We start from the raw sequence: 26,351 nt of genomic DNA on the forward strand, positions 1-26,351 counted from the left end.
AGCCTTTTCAGGCCAGCGAGCGTGCCTGTCCGCTAACCCTCCCCCAGCCGACGCTGTGTGGGCTTCCACAGCCCCTGAACTGTGATTAATAGACTTCCAGGGCTTAATAACTTGCAAAACAGCATTAAACAAGAGACGGCCTGGGACAATCGGCCCAGGGGAGCCCGGGAAGGCCGTGGAGGGGGTGGGCCGTAAACAGGGACGGCAACAATCGCCAATGCCTGGAATTAACTGAGACGGCAGCGGACAGCACAATGCTACAGCTGGCCACTGGCGAGATGCCAAACTCCTTTGCAGCTTCCAGGTGGCCCGAGCCCAGCCCAGACTGAATCTTTTCAGTTTTGTAAGTGTTAAAAGATAGAGAACGAGGAGGGAGGGAGGGAGGGAGGGAGCGAGGCGCTGCCTGCATGTGTGTGTGTGAGGGGTGGGACGGACAGTGAGAGGAAGCCATTGAGCAGGGACAAGAAAGAGAGTAAAGAGCAGAGAGTGATAAGCAGATAATAGGCAGCACATTCAATGGAACAAGTAATCCTTGACATGTCAAAGCCCAAATATGAGCGTGCTTTGTTTTTGCAATTCGCTTCGCCCACAACACTAAAGTGGGAACAATGGGCATGGTGACCCATACATACACAAACACACACAAACAACCCCCCCTCCGCCGCCCCACATATCTTCCAGCCCCTGCGCTCTCTGTTCCCACCCTTGTGCTCTCTTGTCTATATACAAATGTGCTCAGCATGGCGACTTGTTCAGTCCGCCCTCTCTTCATGTAATGTAGCGTTTCCTTTCTTTCGGCCGTGGGTGTGCACTTTATGCCAATATATCTCTGCTTTTTGTGCGAAAGTTTCCCTGTACCTCCAAAGAAGCACTTTTATTGAAGAAAGCCTAGTAGATTCCTTATTTGAGGCTTTTTTTCACATTGAAAGGTCTTAAATAAATATCGAATTGAATAATATAAATATGAAAATTATGCAAGAAAACAAGTTCATAAATCTAACCTCTGCTTAACATATGCATACGCACATACACCTATAGGAGCAGTGTTTGTATTGGTCTGATGGATGTGTCTCTTTGTGTAAAGGCACTGATTGTGCTCATACTGAGAACATGTGGCCTCTGTGAGCGGGACACAAGGATGGGTGGCGGAGCAGCGTTCGTCTCACAGAGAAGCTTATAATCAGAGCATCAATTAAACAGGCCCGCTAAACGGCCATTGGCAGGAAACACATAAATCGTGCAGCATGTGCTCAATTATCACCAATCATGAGACAATTCTGAAGGTATCTGCTTAGAATAAGAACAGGTCATTTTTTCTCCGACAATTTCCCACTAATCTGTCATCTGCCGCCATTTTTACCCAAACAAAGCCAACAGCTGGGAATTGTAGTAAGACTACAATATTATGGACAGCTTAACTTTTAAATCAACATTTCTATTTCCTTTTTTCAAAGACAATGAAATGAAGGCATGACATGCAAAGCATAATTGTGTCTGTATCTAGGAATTAGTGTGTGGGGAGAAAAAAATGCAATTCGTTTTGGACTAATTTTAATATTAGTCTGATACCATATTGAGTCTCTGGTTTTTCATTTAATCCTTGACATTTTTAAAGAATTTAAAACACTTTAGAAATGTTATAGTGCAAAATTAAAAATAAATAATATATACAATGCATATAGTCCTTTAATATTTCCAGGTCAGTAATTAAAATAAGCAGATTTGCAATTCTGACCACATTCACCCCTTTGAAAAGTCGGATATTCTTGCTTCCATTAAAACACTAAAGGAACATTCTCAAATCATGCTGGGATAACACAGATCGGCAGATTTTGTTCATGTAAGCTCAATTGCATGAGAGGGGCGTACTACATCTTAAATACATAATTCTATACTGTTTTTTGGTAACATTTTACAATAAGGTTCATTAGTTTACATTAGTTAATGTATTAACTAACATAAACAAACATTCAGCAATGCATTTGTTACAGTATTTATTAATCTTTGTTAATGTTAGTTAATGTCATTCTTTGTTTGTTCATGTTAGTTCATAGTGCAATGTTAACAAATACAACATTTTGATTTTAATGTTTACTTACTATTAGTAAATGTTGAAATTAACATTAACTAAGATTAATAAATGCTGTAGAAGTATTGTTCATGTTAACTAAAGTAGTTCTAATCTTAACTACTTATTGTAAAGTGTTACCGTTCTTATGTTGTTGGTCGATATTTAAAGAAGAGTTTATCATACACCAGTGTTTTAATTGCATGCATTTAAAAGTCAAGCGACGTTTAGATACAATAGGACAGTTCTCAGTTTAAACTTGCCATTACAAAAGTTAAAAGAAGAAAACTCTTCCCACAGTTTTACAAAAGTGTAAAGACGTTAAAGTGTAAAGTCGTCATATTCTTTATACACTGCTAGAGCTGCATCTTATTCAAAGAGGATTGACAAAAGATATTTAGTCCGGTTCTAATCTGTTTTCCCAGCAGACGAGGAGTTTCTGCAATGAGTCCATTTGTATTTTAGAAATATCTGCTTGAACCTTTCATGCAGAAAATACATTAAAGTGAAATTCGAACAAGTGTGTGTAAGGAGAATGAGTGTGTCAGTGTTCTTTATCGGCAGACCTAAGAGAGAGTTCAAAAGTGTCTAAGTGCTTCACTTTTTTCTTGCGTCATCTCGCTCCTCCTCATTCCCTCTTTTTTCCCATCCCAAAAAAACCTTTTTGTGTCTTCTTTGTGTCTCTTCCTCTCTTTTTTGACCTTTCTCAGTTCCCTCTTCCCACCCTTTCTGTGTGCTTCTCCCAGCTGTCGCTGGCTCGTAGTGTGGGGGTCTGGGAGGGCCGGTACGGGTGGGCTTCTCTGCAGTGCTAAGCCCCTGACTCCATGCTTAGCTCTGCCATGAATAATGGATTGAAAAAAATACATTTATCTTTTAATAGCCATGGCCTCCCCCCACGGCCCACTCTGTTAGGCTGACACTGGAGGGTGAGGTTCACACTCGTCAATTGTCTCCTGTCTGTTTGAAGCCGTCGCTTCTTAGTGTCCTAGAGAAGTTTAATCAGGCTTGATTTGATCTGCCAGCGATATATTTCTTTCTGTTTTTCTCCAATAAGTGGGAATGATCAAACATTCTTTATTGTGTTTTTTTTGTGTGTTTTTCTCTTTTCTTCAAAAGTTTGTTCTGTGCTGCCATAATTTGCAATGCAATGTTTTTTTTTTTTTTTATAGTGCGGTTTATTGTCAGGAATTCTCACAAAAAAGCTCTGTCCTGAATGATCAATCAGCATTGTATTTAAATGAACAATGAAATAATGTCAAAGTTTCAGTTATGGTTTTCTCATTTGTCATAGCAAGTACTGTCAAATGACAATATTTAGGCAAGTGGCCTTGAAAAATATTAGGCCCCTTGAAATTAAAATTAATAATATGATTTTGCTCCGTTCTTTTTGTTTCACAAATAAGTTTTGAGGTTATTGTTACTAAAATTATAACTTTATACTGTGTTATCATAATAATACTATCATGTTGAACATATTTCGGTAACACTTTACAATAAGGTTCATTAGTAAACATGAGTTAACTACCTTAGTTAACATGAACTAAGAATGAACAATGCTTCTACAGCATTAATTAATTTAGTTAATAGTAATTTCAACATTTACTAATACATTATTCAAATCAAAGGATGTATTTGTTAACATTAGTTAATGCACTGTGAACTAACATGAACAAACAATGAACAGCTGGATTTTTATTAACTAACATTAACATAGATGAATAAATACAGTAACAAATGAATTGCTCATTGTTAGTTCATGTTCGATTATTACAGTAACTAATGTTAACACATGAACCTTATTGTAAAGTGTTACCAATATTTCAAGCTAAAATGCTTCAATATAAATAAGTATATTACCATAAGAGATGAAAGAATATTGTAATAAGGATGTAACAAATGCATTTGTGTTTGTTTCGGCGTATTCAGTTTCATCATAAAATTCCTGGAGATGGAAAGAAGCCTCGTACACTGAGAGGAAGAGAGAGACTATTTGTGCAGCCAAATGAAGTATTTGCAACACAAATAAAGGAGAGCTACTTCAGCGGATCATTTCCCCTCACTCTTAATAAAGTGCCTTTGAATCTCATCTCAACCAGCCTCTCAGGCCCCTCTCTCTAATACACCAATAACTCGCCTTACTTTGTTTAAACGGGACCAGGAAGATTTGTGAGTGGAAGAATATATCTCCTCTTTCATCCTCTCATCTACATGTAAGCCATAGCCTTAGTGACAACAGCCAGTCAAAAACAAAACTGCTTGAACATGCCAACATGTTTTCTATTTTGTTTTATACTGTGAACATATGGGAGAACAGGTTTCACAGATCACAACTCCACTGCTGTAATGTTAACGCAAACTAACCAAGAACACATTTAATGTTGTTATACCTCTAAACTGAATGTGAATTAATTTATTCGAAATGTTTACATTTCTAATGATTCTGTTTTGAATATGACACGATTAACACAGTACGACGCAAAAATACCCAGTGCGCCAAAAAATAGTATTTGTCATTCTTTAATGTTGCTTCCCTAAATTCATATTATTTGTTCCTTAGATTGATCTACACTAATTATGAAAACCACAGGATGAGGAAAGGATCCTGAAACACGTCCAGCTACAGTCCGTCTGCGTGTAATATGATATTACTGAAGATGAGTTTTGCATACAGATCGTTTTCTTTTAGTGTTAATGAAAATGCATCTAATTACAGGGCTCTGAATTATTATTGTTTAAATAAAATGTTGTTGTTGTTGTTTTTTTAATGAAAACTGTTTATTAAATAAATTATATATTACTAAATAAATTAGATCCAGTTTCCTTATATTTCAATAAAATAAACACAATCAGTACAGCAATAAATTGCAAAAGTAAATAGTAAACAGGATAATTACTGTAATAAAGCTGTAGTAGCAATATAGCAAATGTACTTAAGAAAAATGAAAGTTATTTTTTCCCTCACTGTGAACTTATTGTCAAAATGCAGTTAGTCTTGAATAGAGATGCTACTATCCTGCAATCAATCCTTCACTGGGCTCTAGTCTATAACAAGCATCTTCATTTCCACACTCACGGCTCGTATAAACCCTTATTCCCCCCGTTTTTCAGTCCGTCCATGCAGCAGGAGGAGCTGTGCACGGGCCAGGGCCTCAGCGCTGCTTTCTGGGCTTCCAGGAGCAAAAAGAGGAGACTGAAAGCCTCATTTATCATCACTTGTGTGGGCAGTGTTGCCAAGGCAACACTCAGGCTGGCAAATGCCACTGCGTGGAATACTAATGAGGCACTTGGCACACGGAGGACACTGCTGTCACTCTGCTCCAGGAGCCCTTACAGCTGAGGTAAACAGTCAAAAGGGAAATCAATTAAGGGCCTTCCATAGGGCTTGGCAAGTGTGTTAATCTGCAAAGCCACGTTTAAAATAATGCTCCAATCTGCCCGCAGTACCCTCCAACTGCTGGCTCAAATCAACTAGAGGAAAAACACAAACAAACACGGAAGACAGACAAGGAAGTTTCACTTCAGTTCGCTCTCGCAGCATTTAAGATGTTTCGATTCGTTTATGCAGATTACTACAATAAAGCTGAATGTATAATCTGGAATCATTCCTACAATCTATGTGTTACTTATGTAACAACTGGAACCGAATTTATATGCATGTACTTTAAAGTAAACCAGTACTATACTACTGCTTCCCCGTGACAGCATGACCTATGATGTTTTGCAAAGAAGCAAACTCCAGGCACTAAACCCCACCTTGAACACCTCTGTCTTAACAAGACTGCTCATTTCCACCTGACAGATTAGTGTGGTTTCTCCCCTCTCATCTCTCTTTCCACAAGAAATGGTGCATGGGATAAATTAAGCTGGAGCATGTCTTTTCTCTTCTCTCTGTGCTACTTTATTGATTCAGGTACTTTGATCGAGCAGGTCCTAATCAATTCTTCAGCGGTGAGACGTGGGCAAAATCATTTCCCCGACAAACCCCCTTCAAATGACTTGTCATTAATTTGCCTCTTTACTGGCACTTGTTTGCTCAGAAAACGAGATGCGTTTGGCTTTCTCTGTCTATTAGCAGGGGTTGTGCTCTTTGGGGGATTTTCATGGGCTGCTAAGCGTCAGGGAGGGCACAAGGAAGGATTGGATACACCATGTTTGCTCATCCTTACCGAGTCACTTATTAGCGCTAATTGGGTGGGACAGTTCAAACAGGCACAGCAAAGTGGGGTGTCACACAAGCGTGACATGGGTGCAAACAGGCAGACAGCAGTGGCATTGGTGCTGTATAAGGTGGGGGTTACACCGCACACAGCTCCGGTCAAACCACAGTGCTTCTTTTGCCAGCCTTCATAGTGCTGGTCTGGTTCCAAGCCTGGCAGGACTGAGGAACATAAAGTCCCCCACCTTGGGGAGCCTTTTTACAGCTCTTCTTGAGTCAACAAAAAATGGCTGGGGAACAAGAACACGGGCTCATATGAAAAAGACCATGAACACTTGGTACATGGACAGCTGATGTAAGAAAACGTACACTGGGTTAAAAACAACCCAAGGGCTGGGTACATATAGGACAGAACACATGTTGGGTTAATTTTACCCAGCAAATTGGGTTATTTATTTAACCCATCATACTGGGTTGATTCATTTATACTATTGTACTAGCTCTTTTCTTCTTATTTTTTACTTCATACATGAATTAATGTTTACAGAATAACTTAAATCCTCTAAACTAAAAAAAAAAGAAAAGAAAAAAAAAGTATTTATATTCTGTATCTTTTTTTTTTTTTTTTTTATAAAATCATAAAATTGTATGCAAGGCATCAGGCGTTTCCATCACGCGAAAAGACAGACGCGACACTTGTTTAGGTGACTCAACCTAAACCTAAACTTCGTCTAGGCCCCTGTATGTTACTTTGCATAAAATTAAATGATATACAGAACAATAACGAATTTATAGATACAGAAAAAGTACACAAATCTTTATTTTACCGAAGACACGCACCAAGTTGACGGAGCTGCTCTGCTCTTTCCTGGAGTAATCGCAAAAAGCCTACGATAAATAACTCAACCCTTGGGTTGTTATGTCAGATCCAGGATCTGGGTTACACAAAAACTACCCAAACACTGAAAAAATAACCCAAAAAATGTATACCAAAAAGGCTCAACCCAGGATTTGGGTAGAAAAAATAACCCAAGATTTTTTAGAGTGTATATAAACTAGCACGGTCTTTCAGTGTCCATCCATCCATCCATCTACACCCAATACAAGGTCTCAACAACCATGTGATGTTACACACAGCCCCCCTGGCCCCTGGGAACCTTATGCTAATGAAAAATCACAACATCTCACTGTCAACACCAAGACCCTTTCCCCCTGTAATAATGTTTAGGATGTGTTTTGGCTAAAAGATGCTAATTTCCAGGGATTATTTACCTCCATAATAGCTGCAATTATATTCCATGCTAACCGATTTAAAGTATAAGCACCAATTAGTAACTGGTCATTATCTTGAGCATTTGAAACTCGCAGTGAAGTAATAGGCTGACATTTCCTAGGCTGTGCAGGGGAATTGCTGTAGTGCCTCTATAATTAGAGCCTGTTTACCTTCAGTCTCCAGAAGATGATATAAAAATCACAGCTCTATCATTCTGCAAGATGCCCAGAGCAAAATCCCACCAAAATCATGAAGGACGTATGATGATATCTAGTCAAAAAAGGTAAATTCTTTCAATAGATTGTTTTAATGAGCCATGCATTATCTTCCGCTCAAGCAGGGCAATTGGTGTAATTACTCATAACATATAGCATGGCTAGAACAATGGCAGAATCAGAACTGACAATTTAACACACACCTGTTAGTGTGAAAAATACACTCTTAGGTTCTTTATTTGCATCTGTGGTTCCATTAAGAACCTTTAACCTCCATGCAGCCTTTCCATTGCTCCAAAGGTTTTTTTATATCGGAAAAAGGTTCATTCGATTTTTAAAATGTTCTTTACACTAAGAAAAATGGTTCTTTTAAAGAACTGTTCACTTAAAGGCACACTGTGCAATTTCTCACCGCTAGAAGTCGCTTATTCAAAACAAAGGCGTATCTTGATGACGCTGTGATTTGGGCTCGAGAGCAGTGGAGCTTTTATCACGCCGCAGGCGACCTCTTCCGCTTCTTCTGGTCATATATGTGGGGTAACAGTTTAGATACATTTGAGTGTGACATGTTATGCTATAATGCTACTCTCTGCATTCGCTACCATGAAACACAGTGAGCTAGATCTTAGGCATGGTAAAAATGGTACTCGCGGTAAAGCAAGGAAACAAGATTTAAACAAAAAGACCAACTGTGTTGAGCTGTATAACAATGATTAGTTTTCTGTCGATGAATGTATCGAAACAGTTGCTCATCTGTCAAATAAAACACATATTGAAGCGTCTTTGGTATTTCCATGGTTTCTACAAAATACAGTATAACCGGAAATCGAGGGTAATGCGGGATGATGTCATTGATAAGTTTATCCCTGTCCTGGTTAAAACTGCTTATTTCTCTGGATTTAAACATTCTTGGAAACATTTGGGATAATGTAAATACACAATTCAACAAAATATATTACATTGTTCTAGTGTTTTTGGGATATTTTTAATCCCAAAATCTTACATGTTGTGTCTTTAAAGGTTCTTTGAGGAACCCAAAATGACAAAAAAGTAAAAAAAAAAAAAAAAGATTCAGATTCTCCCACATTTAGGAAACTTGAATCAGTGATTTTATTTATTCTGTTTTTTTTTCTCTTCTCCCAGTTTTAATAAAATGTAAACAATTATTTTGTTTAGCAAGCCTTCCTAACTCGCCGTTCTAAGTTTTACTGCGGTCTATAGCGTTCGCCGCAGTGGCGGGGCGGAGAGCCTCCATCTCCCAATAAATCAAGACAATACATTGGGTCTGGCTAATGGATGTTTAACAAAACCCCCTCATTTCAAACAGTTTGACCCCATGTCCCAAAACACAATGTGAAAACTCCCCCTGGATTACCACTGACCCCAGGGGCAGGCAGGCCACACAGGCACTAATAGAAGCTACTATTGCTGTCTTGGAGCGGTGGCTCTGGGAGTACGCATGAAGGGAACAGCAACTGCGTATGCATGAGGAAGATTTGTATGCATGTGTGTGTGTGTGTTAGAGAGATACATGACAGTGGGTTGGGAGAGGTCACTGTAAAGACTTCTTAATGGATCGTCATTGACACCCACTAAAGCTGCGCCGTGTCTGGGTGCTTTTTAATTAGGCTTTGTGTCCCCGGCGCTGGACTGCCCACATGAATGAGCCGACATATTTACAACACTACAAGCCTTTCGCCCATGTATTCGCTCGCACCATCCTTTTCTATGGCGCGCCTGCTTGTGTATATCTAACCCACAATCCAACAAATTCATCCTTCAGCAGTCATCTCTCACCCTTGAGATGAAATTGCCTTTCATATTCCAAGATCAAAACTATTATTTCACTTAAAAACAAGTCTATTTTGTTAGAAGTGGCCCCATTGAAAAAGTGAATACACCCATCAAACCGAGGGAGAGGAGGAAGTAGTTTTCATAAGCGGAAAGATGTAGATTGAGGTGGGAGAAGTCAGACAGAAATGCAGATTTTATTTTCTTAGTAACAGACCTTGATCTGACAATCAGGAGGGGGTCAAAGACTCTCCAGTCATCACTGCAGAACCCAACAGAATGATAATGAATTGCAGCGCTGCATATTAAAACGGGGCTTTTCAGCGGCGCTGTCTAAACTGTTTCGGCACGTCGAGTATCCCTGGCTGAAAGATGAGAGAGATCTGGTTGTAAAACTGGGTTGGAGCCGTTCCACTCTGTTCCAGCAGGGTGGGTATTTTCCTCCTTTTTTCTCTCTCCCACTGCCATGGTGCTGAGCGAATGAAAGAGCTGGTAAATAAAAATTTCTCTCAAACGAGGGCTGCGTGACACTGTGCGGTTTTGGGGAGCACAATGGGTCCTTTCAGGGCCAGGCGAGAGCCAAGCCGTTTCCGCTGGCCCGGACGTGTTTGAGTATTTATCTGCGGTTTTGTTTTGTGGACAGCTGCAGGCCTTGTTTGTCTTGGCCTGTTTTTGATCGCTTAGCACGCTTGAAGAGGCCACGAGTCACAATTGTTTCAAAACAGAGTCTGGCATTGTAAGTGCTGGGACTGCTGTAGTGGCTGCTATCTCCAAAATCCAAACAGAAAGCGTAAAAGGAACAAATGCATTTCTGAAAGGAGAGTGAGAAAAGAAAGAGATTATTGCAATACTGCAGCCAAAAACCTACACACATTTTGTTAAAGAATTCTACCAAATGAAGACAAATGTACATCGGCACTGTTGGTCATTTATTTTAAACTACGTATACTACCAATACACAACAACAAAAATAATTGTATATATATATATATTTGCATATCTGTAATGTTAGTAGTCAGTTATTGACTGACAACATTAATAATTATACAAAAATAATTATAAATAGCCTACAGTATATATACATTTTAGAATTAAATATTTACTTGTATAACTGTAATGTTGGCAGTCAATAACTGATTTTTCAGGAACGTTTCATTTAAAATGGTGATTTCATGAGCGGGTAGTTCAAGAGCTCTTAACCCTTAATCTTTAAAAATAACACCAAGCCCATGATTTCCTATTATTAGAGTAATAGTATTAATATTACATTAACAATATTGTACAATAACATTACAATAATTATAGTATTTTCATACATATAATTATTGTTTTTTTGTAACTGTTATGCATTTTATGTTAATACAATGAATAGATAAAAATGAATTAGCACTTGAAAGTATGTCTAGCAGAAGCATATTTGCTTTATTATTGTATTGCAATTATATCTAAGATCTAAGTAGAAAAATAATTAAATAATAAAAAGAATTAAATGTAAAGAATAGGATTTTTAACTGGCAGCAAACTAAAGCAATTAAATGTCCTTTTTTTTTTTTTTTTTGCAGTAATAAGGGACAAATTAAACAACATGAAAACTGATTTGCTCAAATAAGATCAGATCTGAATCCACTCTTCACACTGAAATATCTGTGCAAAGACATCCAGAGAGCTGCTATTTCTGAACACCTCTCTAGTAAGAGTGCTTTCATTCAGCGGCTCAGACAGTAAGCTCTGATGATATATCAGAGAGTGAGAGAGACAGAAAGCTGCCTGTCTTGTTGAACTCTACAAACCTGGTGCAAGCATCTTAGCACTAAGCTTTCTCCCTTTGTCACAAATTTTTACATGGTCACAGCTGGGATGAAAAAAAAAAAAATGAATGTAGAGAAATATATCAGCGGACAACATCTGCAGATGGTGATTAGCATTAGGAAATTGCCTCCTTGAATGAAATTGGAATGTCGACTGTCAATTTCCTTTTATGCTCGCAACTCCTTTTCTGGAAAGCTAGAGGGCACTGCTTTGTCCTTAATTGGTTACAATTTAGATAAAGAAAAAAAATACCAAACCCCCCCACAACCACCTAAGAAAGACACACACACACACACACACACACACACACACACTCTTATGATGTATTATTAGAACACAAAAAAGGCACAATTAATTGTGTCGACTATGAAGGCCTTTATTTAAGTGTTTTGCGTAACTTCTTCTCTTTTCTGTTTGGAGGCTTCTTCTTTTTCTGGGTGTTATCAAGATGTTTGGCTGTAATTTTGCGTCTGCTTTGTAAGGCAGTATTATCTTCAGTCTTCAGCTCTGGGTACGTGTCTCTCTTCCAGCTGATGAGGCACAGCTTAATTGGGCCTGTGCTTTAAAGTCTGTAGGGCTCTCCACAGCTCACAGAGCTGCATTCATGCTCTGCCCATTTACCTCGAGTGTGTGCTAGATGGAGATATTTTATTTACATTTACAAAAGCCACACAACACCGAGGGATTGCACTTATTTCTCTTTACATTTTAGAGAAAATCTGTAAATTAGTATGGTGAAAATAATAATAATAATAATAATAATGCAAATTATAATAAAAATAGAGCAACTGCATAAAGGTTGATGAAAGATCCAATTTTATGTCATGGTCGTAATATAAATTAATATTTATCTAATTTGTTATTTGCAATTAATTAGGTAAAGTAAACTAAATATTTGTGACATTTAATTTTAGGATGCTCTAAAACAGGGGATCTGTGGCGGTACGGCAGGAGATTTGGCAATTATTGTTTTGTATATTTGAAAAAATAATCAAATATACATTTTAAGTATTAAGTTACTGAAGCCAAAGCTCAGCAAATGTTTATTGTTCTGCAAATGTATGAAATTAACTTAATGTAATAAAATTGTATTATACAAATATGTGTGTATGTGTGTGTGTATATATATATATATATATATATATATATATATATATATATATAGTATACACAACACACACACACACTTATAAATGATTATTTGTACAGCTTTGCAACATAATCATCATAAGAAAATATGTAACATTAATATAGTACTATATGTATGTTACTAAATGCAATATAAAATAGGGAATCCTTGCTCTATCTCTTTATCCAACAAGGCGTCATTGGACTGTAAATGGTAAAGAACTCGTTATACAATATTCAATTTAATATTGACTATAGAATTAGGACTGACATTTTTACATTAGGTAATACATTAGTTAATATGAACTGACTATAATCAATATATTTTTTTACAGTATATATTAACCTTTGGTAATATTAATTTAAAAAATACAGTTGTTTATTGTTTGCTCATGCCAGTTCACAACGTATTAACTAATGGTAGCAGATAAAACATTTAATTTAAAAAATGTATTAGTAAATGTAGAATTAATATTAATCAAGATTAATAAATGCTGTAGAAGTATTGCTCATTGTTACTACATCTTCCCTAATGTAGTTAACTAATGTTAACAAATTAAACTGTATTGTAAAGTGTTACCAAACATGCAACAAATTAATTACATGATATACTTAATTATTAAGATTAATAAAAAAATAAAATGTATTTGTTGAGAAAATAACCCAAATTAGGATAAAATGCTATTGTGGAAGTAAATTATTGAACAGACCTAACAAAAAGTGACTTTTTGTCAATGTATTTTTTGTTTTATTTCCATATCCTATTACATTGCCTGTAATAGTGCACAGGATTTTTTCAATTAAATTTATAAAAAAAAAAAAATGTTTTATTGAGTTCCACAATTTCTTGTACTAATATTGTTAATTGTTAATGTCAGCAGAAAGCATAATAAAAACAAAAACAAATACTTACTATTTAATGCATTATGCTTGCACGTAAAAAATAAATAAATAAATAAATAAAAAGTATATCATGCAAATAAAAAAAATAAAAAAATTAGTTCCACAATTTCTTGTACTAATATTGTTAATGGTTAACGTCAGCAGAAAGCATAATAAAAAAAAGACAAATACTTTCTATTTAATGCATTATGCCTGCATGTAAAAAAGTCTATCATGCAAATAAAAAAAAATCATTTAGTTCCACAATTTCTTGTACTAATATTGGTAATGGTTAATGTCACCAGAAAGCCTAATAATAACAAAAATAGACAAATAATTACTATTAAATGCATTATCCCTGCACGTAAAAAAAAAAAAAAAAATCAAAGTGAACATTAGAGAAGTCCATCATTAAGATTTGAGTCACTGAGGTCAATGCATGAGGAAAGTATAACGATTCTCTGCCAGTGGAATATTTGTGCAGCTCCCAAGACCTTCCCAGAGCTAATGGGAGACTACAAACAATGCCTACAACAACAACAACAGCTCTGCTTCCCTTCTCTCTCGAACAGGCAGGATTTACAGGCCGCCCAGATGTGCCACAATAAGGTTTTAATGCTGGAGCTGTAGATAAGGGTAGAGGCTTCTGTAAGCACACACACACACACACTCCAGCAATTAGCATGGCCGTTAAACCCTAGTGCAGCCATTAACCAGGGAAAGATGACGTGTGCGAGACAGTGGAGAGTCTGTTCCTGCTTCCCAAACTCTTGAAGTATATTTGGCTTTCTTTTTATGGCCATATGTGCATGGATATGGAGTGTCTCCGAATGCACTGATAGCACGACACTCCTGTGAGGCTGATGAAGTGAGGAAGACTCCCCTTCTCCTCTCATTAGTCAGTGTGGCTCAGCATTGCCTCACACAGGCATAAATGAGGCAGCTATCAGCCACTGCCTCGACGCTCGGCCTTATCTCATTAGGTTCCACATCAAAGTTAATCAGAGATGGGCATGGTAATTGGTGGAGGAGACAATGCCATAGATCGGGGAGGAGGGGGGCTTCTCTGAAACGTGTGTCATCTTGAAACATTGGCAGGGCTGGCAACAGAAGATAGGCAACGGCAGAAGACAGAATGGGAAGAGGGTGAATGAGCGATCGAGCGAGAGAGAGGGGGGGAGGGTATAGAGGGAAAGGAGTAACGGCACAGGCATAACAAGCAAGCTGCTCAGAATTAATGAGCTTAGCCAATAAGAAAAGAATAACCAATCAGTGTGTGTTGGGCAAATATAATTTAGGAATAATTGCTTGATTGCTTTTCTATCGCGGGCTGATTTGACCACACACGAGAACTGAGAATTAAGATGTCAAGACAAGAATTAATTTGGCATGCGAGGGCACATAAATTCTTTCTCTCCTCTTTTCCCGCCCGGCATCGCTAGGCGATGTTAGCGGAGTTGTCTCCCGCTAATGATGAAAACACAGAGGTAGATTGCGCATTCATTTCCTGACTCCATTATCCGTAAGGAGTCGCTTCACTAATGCCACAGATGCCCTGATATCATGGAAAAGAGTGTGTATGCTAACACATTTAATTGCTGTTTTTGCATATTCCACTCCAGCCGTGATAGCAAGCCCCGGCTGATTGTGCAGTTTGTTTCTGTATTGATTTCAGCTTCTTTTTTTCGCGAGACGTGCAGGCAGTAATTGTGATGTCTGACGGACCCCTCCCCTCCCGCAACAGTGCTCATTTCTGAAGCTCTCACTTTTGAATGTGTGAATGTATGATTGCTAATGTGCGAGGGCTTAAGAGAGGACTTTTTATTACTCACTACCTGCTTTGAGAAATGAGCCGCAACCTCTCTTGACAGTCTCCTTGGAAGAAGTCTTGCGGAAATGTTTTGTCTCGTCTTAGAGAGGCCATGGTCACGGGGAGCCAGAGTGTGGCGTCTGCAATCCCAGCCTCTGCATCTCGGACAGTCTCCACTCTCCACTAAATTGACTGACCAGAGTAACGCGATTGCTTTATTTCGACTACGGTAGTGCGAGGACAGCATGTAGTTACTTGTTAAATAAAAAAGGAGGCTATAATAACCACTATATCTAATGCAAGACTGGGTTTGACATTAGCGTGATCAGTTGGATTGAGTTTGAGCAGCCCCAGTTCAATTTATATTTAAATAGACGGCGTGTCCAAATAGGGGAACGTGCATATGAATATAGCCATATATTTGCTCCCACATGTGTCTGCTACTTAGTTCCAATTAGGCTCAAAACAGCACTGCTGTGGCACAGTGTCTGACTTATCGCTGCTCTGCAGGTTCCACGGCTACGTGTTTATTCATTTCTTTCGCATGCATGTGTGTGTGTGTGTGTTGACACCAGCGGTGGGCTGAGTTAAAGGGGAATAAATAAGGGGATGAGGTTTGTCAGGTGGGTATTTTGACTGCCCTCAGTGTCCCTGCAGCTTCAGCTCGGAAAGTCGCATTCAACCCCTACCTCACCGTTTAGGAACATAGGGTACAAGCTACCTCTGCTCTGAACCGCATGAGGCCTAATTGAGTCACAGCCGATGACTCTATCTCTTCACATCAAGGAATTTGCCAGTGTTCGATTATTTCACTGGGGGATTAAACCTCATTTTCGGGTGTTCCGCATTAACCTATTAGGAAGGCTCATTTGCATTGCTAATGCGGGTAGGGGACAGCTGTCACAGGCAAGGGGAAAAACATGATCGCGCAATCCTTGAGTGAGTGATCCCAGCTCCGATTAGCTGCAGTGAAGTTCGCTGAGCCCAAGTGATAAGACAGGCAGAAATTCCCAAGTTGCCAATAGCTCTGAAATTTATCAGACTGTAGGCAAAGGCAAAATTGTGCCTCGCGGCGCCTGGGCTTCAATCCGGGGACTGCCCAGATTGACATTATTTAAAGCTATGGAAATGTGGCATGCCTGCCTATCAGACCCAGGGTAAAATAAGATTTTCTCTCCTTCGTGCTCGTTTATGTACATTTTCAGTATCCTGCCATTCTCGAAAAAGCAATTTTGAGAATAATTTAACAATTTTATGATCTAATCCGGTTAACACAAATAAACAAACCTCTGCAGCACTAGGAAGGATGCTGGGTATAGCATTTGTATGGGTATATGGTAACATAGAAACATATGCAACAACAGTAAGATACATGCATTGTTTCATTGCCATTATTGCTATGGTTACATCTCCACAGCTACAGTATCACATGCATATGCATTTTTATTGACCGTTCAGGGCAGACGGCCACTCTTCACCACCAAAATATCACTCATATGACATTCTCACCTTGTGACCATCTTAACTGCAATTACATTTATATTATTTTATTATATAAGCATAACATTTTATAAATTTTGCAAAGAAAAAGTAATAAATGCATAATAAATAATTAATATATAATAATATATATTTAAAAGTAATGTAGACAATCATTTATTCATAACATGAAAAAAGCACTACACTTCAGGTTCTCTGAAGACAATGTCAATATCAATGCAACTTTATTTATAAGGCACTATTTAAAACAACAACTGTTGACCAATGTGCTGTATGGCATAAACATAAACATAATCAAATAAAACAAATGACAGACAATAAAACAGATGATATGATACTGTATCATCGATTAAATTTAAATAATTAAGAGCTAATGGCATTTCACATCACTAAAAGCAAACCTGTCACAAGCAGAAAATGTTAAATGTTTTTTTTTTTTAAGTGAGATTTAAGTTTGTTGCAGGGAGTGATTATCAATGGATAATTTTGGTCTATTCCTCACACAACTTAAGAAGACTTGGATATAGCTATCTAATTAAACTAAGACAAGTTTTATGTTGCTTTTGACATTTTTGGAGATGCAGACGTTCAAGAGAGGAAAATAAATCTAATGAGTAATAAGTACATGGCAACAAAATTTCATTCATTTTAAACTTTAACATTTTAATTTAGCCTTGAATAAGGTAATGTTATTCTCAACAAACAAGCTGAAGAAGGTCACCAGCTAAAGTAACATGTTCGTATGAGACGTGTTGTATGAGTGTGTTGGTAAGTGGTAATGATGACTAGTCTCGAGACACCAGGCACTGTTGTTGTGCGAATGAGCGGGCCGGAGGGCGTTAAGGGTTTTTCTGTTAGAACGGTGTTGTGTTAGCGGCACCTAAGTTAATAACTAATGATCTTCGCAACGGAAGTGAATCAATCAATCAAAACTAACTTTAGCTGAACAATAACTTTATCCTAGAGCTGTCTAAACAATCTGTTACGGTAATTTCCTATTATCACTGTAAAGCTGCTTTTAAACAATGCATATTGTTAAAAGCGCTATATAAATGAAGGTGACTTGACTTGACTAGTTATTTGAGGAAACAGTTCATTTTTGTCTGTCTACAGGAGATTCATTCAACATAGTTTTTAAATGGCTCAATTGCAGGCTGGCAGACTTGATGAATTTGTAAGGTGGACTATAATACTCACGATATTGTACCAAATATGTGGATAATGTACACAATGCTTAGTGGTATTCCTAATGAAATGAATTTCCCTAGTTCTAAAGAACAAACACATCCTATATTTTGATACGCTGTTGTCATATTCATATGCGACATGTGAAGTCACATTTTCCACAGGAGGTAGTCTCAAGAGGCCCATTGAAACCAACACAAATATCACTCTGTGCCAGCTTCAGTACATTTACAGCTCTGTGGGTCAGAATGTAGTGGCCTGCTAGGTTTCTCTGACATTGGGCATTTGCCAAATTCAGCTACTGTTGGAAGAGCAATGAAATATGCAGATTCTGTACAGTCTCATCTGTATGCAAATTGTTCTCATTGTTGTCTCAATAGCAGGTTGGTGTGAATGTAACTTTTGGCCAGTAAAATACAGATCAACACAACCAGTACTTCAACAGAACTGTTTTGTTTTGATTTGGACAGCCTAAGAGAAGACATGCATGTCCTTAAAAGTGTCACAGCACAATATTGCAACATGCATATTGAACACTCATACAATTGTCCCCACTTTTGCCATTATAGTTCTAGAACTATATAGCTGTAAGTTATTTAGCTAAATAACTATTTGCATATTTGAGGATAAACTTGCATCTTGCACAGTACACACTGCGGAGAGTTTCTAGCTGAGCCAAACCTAATCAATGTCAGGGTTGAGGAGAGAATCCTTTGGCCCATGCTGTTTGACTTAAGCGCCCTATTTGTGCTTTCTCTGGTCCCATTGCCTTTGTGTGCATTGTAATGAGTGTTACCATAATCCTGGGATTTTCCCTTGGCTTGACCTCAGGCAATGCCTTCTCTCTGCCGCTCCACACCAGGACACCAAGAGTTTACCCCAAACATTATGGCTGGACGAAACACAACAATGACACATCCCCCAAGAGATGCGTCCATTTATGGCTGGTGTGGAGCTTTCCCTGATAGACCTGGAAACCCGTTTTAATCCTATTAGAGCTACCCAACAAAGGGTGAAGCTGCAGCAGGCAGGGTGAAGACAGAGCTCTTCTAATATCTGCCAAAGGGACAGTGAAGCTCCCCCACAAATTCTCATATATTAGTGAGGCAGACACAAGGACAAAAGAAAAATAACAGGAATCCATTGTATAAAAAACAGACAAAAAAAGAGGACCACCAAATACAAAGTCATCTCATTAGGACATCCATCTCCAGCTTTAACGGATGTGTTATTGATGGATCGGGTGATAAATTTCTTGCCGGTCGAGGCACAGGAAGTGGTACTGTGGTGCCTTGTGAGCGTTAGTACCTAAGGGTCGTCTCACAAAAGAACGGGGAGGCTGGGAGGCCTCAATGTGCTTTTGTTTTTCTCTCCGATTATGGGACATGCTGCGGCCAAGTGTGCTGGTGGTCCGTCTTGTTGCCCCATCACCAGTGTTGAAGCTTAAAGTCTCCCATTGTGACGGACAAGGAGGAGGGGTTACAGGGTCCATACAGACAGAAAGTCTTCTTTAGCCAAACAGGGCAGGATATGACTCTTTAAGAGCCAAGGGGGTGTGAATGGACAATGCAACGACAGAAGAAAAGCAGCTCTATGCTGGGACTGCTGGGTTAACATACTTCTACAAGGGTGAACTCCATGCGTGAGGCTCATAGTTCCCCGTTTAATTGATCTCATGTAGACTGTTCAAGGACAGCTGAGCAATACATTCTACAGATTTCTCAACAACACCTATACATTCAGACAAACATATCTTGGAGACACCTGGATAACACTCATATTTCGATACTCGGCGTTACTCACTCGATTTTTGGGTGTTTGCCTCTTTTTTATTATTCTTTTTTACACATAGCAAATCAACAGAACATGTTCTGGGAGAAAAAAAAAGGAAAATGGGATCTGAACTCCAGCCACCGAAATAGCACCACAGATCAGTGTGTCAGCTAACCACTACACCACGACCCTACCAGAACAAAACTTTACCTTCATTAGCTTATTAACAACAAACTGAACCCTGAATAGCTCTCATATTTGTGGTAAGAAAAACTACCAAAATGTTTCCACAAATATCAGGACCAATGCCCCTTTTATGCCAAGGTTATCATTATGCAAACAATCACATTCAATGATCCTCTTTTGCCAAGTTCTGCAAAACTATTTCTTCCAATTACAAAAGAGGTTTGGGATGGAGAGTTTGGATGATTGACAGCTCCTTTAAGGCTGCTGTATGTTTAGTTGTGCTTTGTGTTTCCCCAGAGGCTTCCAGTAGAAGCCTGGGATACTAAACACAGTGCTATACATTTGTGTATAGACCTGACCTTTTCAATAATGAGTTCACACCATCACTGAAAATCCATTCAAATGCTTTCTCTGCTGGCGTGTGTGACAAGAACCAGGAGGAAAAGAAAAGATACAAAATAAAACCACAAAGAAAAATTATAGACGAGACTAACGCCTAACAAGCACCTACAACAATTGAAATAGAAAAAATGTAGAACATTTGATCTTTATAGAAAAAGACAAATTAAAAAGCAGAGAACATTTTCTGTCTGTTTTCTTTGTTACCATTTAAAGTTAATTTCCTATTTACAAATGTGAAATAAAGTAAATCTATACAGATCGTTCTACTTTTAAATTCTTGACACTCTCTAAAAATTAATTGCAAACAAACAAATAAAAAAAAAAGTGTGCTCTTTGTCAGAGTAAAAAAAAAAAAAGAAATGTCGAGAGATGGCTTCATTTTGGCAACAACACTTCAGCCCGATGGAAAACATGCTCAATAAAGTGCCAACTATTTGGGATGCAAACTGAGAATCTTCAGAACTGACAGGTAATATTGACTCTGACCTGTTGGTTAGACTTATGCGTTGAACACTTATCTGTTTGCACTATAGTCACTCCGTATCTTGTGCTCCACTGTGAGTGTTCTTCCCCTCGTGTTTACGTCCACTGGTAATTCCACACACAATGGACACAAAGCAGAGGAGAGAGGCGTGGGCTCACCCAACACATGCCCCAGACATAATTGCCTCCTTTTGCACCGTTGTATCCTTGTACATCCCTGACACAAAACAAGTGCCTCACGCTTGGAGCCGTTCATTACAGCTATGTTTGCAGCGGAAGGAAGCAAACATTATCTCTACATGCAATCACTGAATGAATCTGTGCCAGCATCTGTTCAATACATTCATTGCTCGAAGCTGGTTTATTGTACCATAGATATAGCGGAAAAGAAGCAAGTCGGAGCGGTGTTACAATATATCAGCTGTTATTTTCCAGAGTGCCGAGTTTGCTGGCAAGCGCACTGCAGCAGGTCAGAGAGTGTACTTGACAGAAAATATGCATACTGAGTGGCTACTTGTGCTGCTTTTCATTTGCATTGTGTATTGATTTTTTGGGGGGGCCCATTTAATCTAATATTATATGTGGGTCTCGCAGCACTTTCAGCCTTGTCTGAGAGGAACGCTTATATAGGGGGCTTAATGATAATTGCCGCAGTCGAGGTAAACCAAGGTAGATTTCAGCCAGTACGCCCACACTGAAACGCATCCCGTGTCTCTCTGTTCCCGTCTCTCCAGTCTGTCATTTCACGCTACAGTTACAGTCAAAAATGTCAGACACTATATGCATATGCACACAGTAAAAAAAAAAGTATTCCGAAAACAATGGACGGGTGGATGGAACGAAGCATAAATGAACAAATACGGCTAAATCCAGTACAAGGGAAATAAAGAAACCCTAACACGGCTTTCTTCGCGGTGAAATATAATTAACCTTTCATGGGTGTTAGTCGGGTCTTCCGTACACTTCACAATAGAGGAAATATGAAAGGCCTTTTAAAAGGTGACATTTCTAATTTCTGTGAGATTACTTATGCTGTCACACATTTGCTCCTCTATGGCTGTATGGAGCACTTCCATCTTGCTGGACTGCATTGGATATTACTCGGAAATGTCAGTGCCTGAAGACGACATCAAATCCACAGCTCTCAGGGGATCTTGACGAATGCCATTTTTGTTCCACCCTCAGTCGTGGAATTGTTTCCACCACTAATAAAACGACAACCACCTGCCCCCGATATGAGATGTTATCGTATAACATGCATGTAAAAATAATTGAGAAATGCCTCCAAAACATTCAAATACTACTGTCGCTTTTCCTTGTCTCCCGATAGAGCCAGATTAAGCTGTCAGAGACGGTGAGACGCTAAGCTGTTGTTTGATCTACAAATGAAGAGTAATGAGGGGCACTGGCAGCCAAATACAGTCACACACATCCTCATTCCTCCAGGACAACATTTCAATTCATGCCTTCATTTAGATGCACGAATCTGGCCAACGGAGGATTCAGGTGAGTATTTTCTGCCTCTTCCTCTCTCATCTCATCGTTTAGTCTCCTCGCTCTGAAGTTGTTTCACTGAGGTGGTGACTGTTGCGGTCTCCAAAAGTGCCTTCATTTCCAGGCTTGTTTACAACATGTGCAAGCAACGGACATGCACAAACATTAATGAGCTTAACGAAGAAGCAGTGAGGAATATTAATTAGACTTGCCAAAGAGCTGTAGGCTTAGAACCGCACCGACAGAAGGCCCCTTAGGGCCACCGTGGGCACAGGACGCTGTTTGAGAGACAGATGTCAGAACAGGATAGCATAGGAAGCAGCTTTTCCAGGAGACTTCATCAAAGTTTAATACAGAAACTTGTTTACGGAGAATAAGTTGTGAGTTAAACTGAATTCAATGTGTGGGTGAGTAAAAAAAGGCAACTTCTTTAGCATGAATGTTTTACAAGCTAGGTGCGACGCAAGTGCTTTTTGCTAGTTTCAGCCTGACGCAGTTATCATTTTCATGATCTGTGCCACGTTGTTTGAATAGCAAATGCATTTGCGCCCATTTGTGCACCCATGGGCTGCTGGTCTGAAACCGAGCTGTGTTCAGGCGTGTTGTTGGCTATTTTGAGGCAACTAAAATAGACTATTTTCTCAAAAAAAATTTTTGGTTATTTAAAGAGCGCGTTAGTAGTGTGCGCCTATAGACGGGTGCACAACACACATACACTTTGTCCCGTAGATGGTATGCTTGCACGCTTTAACCTCACGCACGAGCAAGAACGTTTCCTTGCTAGAGAAGCGTTCAGTTTATCCACTTGCAAATTCCACCATGTAAATATCGAATCTGCCATGGCGCAAGCGCAACTGGCTTTTAACGGGAATGGGAGATGAGACTCTGGTTGGTTTATTGCACGTTATGCCCAAAACACACCCATTACTCATGAAGAGAATAGGCACAACCCTTTTAGACCATGCGCTGGGCGCGCCGACCATTTTTCCCGTCGTTAAACTAGCAAAAGTGGATTCGGACACGCCCTAAGTGCACTTGCGCCGTGCACTTTAGACCATGCGCTTAGATAAATAAAATAGGACTTTAAAACAGGGCCTGCAAAAAATGATGTTTGTAACGTGTGCGTTTTGACGTGTTGTCAACCAAACCAATTCCCTTGCATGTGAACTATTCGCAAGATCCCTATTCAAATAGTGCCATTTGTTTTGATCATCAATGAGCACCTCTCAGTGGTCTGTTTTAACCTCTATTAGGCAGGATTACAAGGCTGCTAGCTTGCTGGCATTTGGTAAGTGTCACAGTGACAGCACTTGGTGGCGAAATGCTGGGCTGTCAGCGGCAAGCTTTATCACCAGGCTTTTCTCCTGCACAGAGTGTGGACTAATAAGCCTAGAAATTACAATTGCCTCCCTGCTGAATCCCCGATAGCTGCAAATAATGATATCAGTGCCCTGCTAATCTCCTCTGCTCGCGGCTTGGCATCAACCTATTGAGTCACCTGTCATACTCATGTCTGATGAGGTGAACTTAATCTTGCCGTCCGTAATGACAATAGAGGCCATTTGAATGTTAAGAATGATATTTGTCAAAGTTTCCTGTCTTTTATTGTCCCTCAACATCTTTTTCAGACAGTGCAATTGAAATGCCCTGTCAAAATGCATGAATCCCTAGACTTAGTTAAGACAGATTCAGATACGAGTCCTATTTCAATTTTATTCTCTATTCATGATTTCAAAAGACTGGATTGAGGTTGACAACTTTTCATCATTTCGATCGACTGTGAAATGCAAGCATTTAGATACAGCTAGCGATTATTTTCGCTGATGTCTATAAAAATCACAATAGCAGTTTTTGATGATGACATGATTTTTACCATACTATATGCCAGTACATTTTTTGCAGCTTAAGTATACTGCAAAGACGTTGATATATCAAAGCTGTACTCTGAACCTTCAGTTTTCTAATGTCCAATACATACACTTATAGATTAACAATGCTACATTCATTCTGTTTGAAGCACTGAAAAGCCTTAGGTGAACTGCAGAAGTCAGGTAGAGCAGATCTATATGGGCTTGTGTAGGAGGCACCTCAGTCAAACCTTGCATGGTCACCTGTCTTCAAATGCTCCCTTTGTACCAATCTATTTATAAGCACATCCAATTTTCAGTGACATCAGCTACAGCACAACAGCAACAAAACCCCAACAAATCCTTCCATTATGACACATATAAAGAAAATAACTAGTTCCAGTACTTGCAGATATGAAGCAAACAGAGGTCACTTCAGGTATGCGCCAGGGCCCCCTCTCTCCTGTATTATTCAGTCCTATCAAGAGAGCCAAGCAGAGATATATTGACCTAAGAGACACACACAGAAGTACATTGAGAGTTAAACTAAATGTTCTGGAGAGTGCTGAAAGAGGTGCCTGTCTATTCACTACCCAGCTCTCTATTAACAGCCGTATCTGAACCACTTAACTGCGTTCTGTGCCTCTTTAACAATTTAATCTGTTTAAAAATGTCTTCTGCCATTTTGTACAGATGAACGGTTTAAAGAGAGATGGGATGAACTCCATTGCACACAGTGAATGACACACCAAGTGCCTGAAGTTGAAACAAAGAGTACCAATTTGAAGCCTGACAGTAATTTCGAAAACATGACAGTCTCCAGTTTAACCAATACATTACTCTTGACCAATAGAAAACCAATAACAGCTACTGTTTCTGAAACTACTGTACTGTGTATGTATACTGTACAGATTGTGACCTGCCAGCTTATACCAATGCGACTATAATCGACTGTGTATCCTTTTCCAAAGCAATGACTATTTGCTTTTCAGGTTGCTGTGTGGCAGTTGCCGAACTTCCTCTGAAAAATGTATGTGTTTAGCATTCAGACACAATATAGAAACAATATGTTTTTTTCTTGTGCTCCATTGGGAAAAAAAAATATGAGCACTTCTTGTTTGCTGATTGGCTGCAGTTTGTGATAATCCACATAAAATGTTAATGCCAAATTACCAAAGTGTTTGATCAACACTCATAGATATAACTTCTATTCAGTTGGGAAGCTAATGATAATGTATCTGTAATGTAACTGTTCATTCAAATCAAATCTGTTATGTGGCATTCAAAGATGAATAATAGTAATAATAATACACTGTCAGAAATAGGGGTACAGTAGGAGTCCATTTCTGTCCCCCAAGGTACAATCTACACTAACGTACCCCATAGGGCTTATTATTGGACCTCAAGGTACATATATGTACCTTTTTGAGGGTATAAAAGCATTAAAAGGTACATATATGTACCGTTTCTTTTAAAGGTTAAGGTACAATATTGTACCCTTGAGGGTACAGCTCCAGTGACAAGCCATTGTACCCCTAAAGGTACAATTATGTACTTTATTTTCTGAGAGTGTATATACCAAAATATATATAAAAACAGTTATCTATACTATACACTACTGTGCAAAAGTTTATGGTCAGTAAGATTTTTTTTAAATGTTTCTGAAAGAAGACTCTTCTGCTCACCAAGTCTGTATTTATTTGATCAAAAATGCAGTAATATTGTGTAATATAAAAATAGCTGTTTTCGATTTGAATATATTTAAACATGTATTTTTTTCCTCTGATGGCAAAGCTCCATACTCCAGTCTTCAGTGTCACAAGATCCAAGGTCAGAAATCATTCTGAAATGCTGATTTGATTTATTATTATTATTATTATTAGCTGCTAATGTTTCTGCTGCATACTGACATGTGGAATGTGTAGTGTTTTATCAGTTTTGTTGGTTTTTTTAAACCAAAGGTTTTAAATAGAATTATGAAATGAGAAATAGAAATGAATGAATTATCTGATAAATATTTATAGAAATGTTTATAAACATTTTTTATTTTTATGTATTTTTGTATGTGCTGTCTTTTTTTTTTTTGTCTTAAAAAACAGGACATCTTCAAAAAACTATAAGGGATAATAATATTTTGCAAGAGTATTAGGAAAGGAAGAACAAACTGAAAACATATCTGTAAAAATTCCACTATGGATATATCCTAAACAGAATTGTGTAAGTCTTTGTAACCTTTGGGGCAGCAGCGTATGTCAGATATAATTTTAAAGAAACCTCAACATTGCCATAGGCTACAGCACTGAAAATCACCAAAAATGCTTAAAAGCGAAATTAAATCAATTTATTAAA

This window comes from Squalius cephalus, assembly GCF_949319135.1.
Source record: "Squalius cephalus genome assembly, chromosome: 20".
Taxonomy (NCBI): domain Eukaryota; kingdom Metazoa; phylum Chordata; class Actinopteri; order Cypriniformes; family Leuciscidae; genus Squalius; species Squalius cephalus.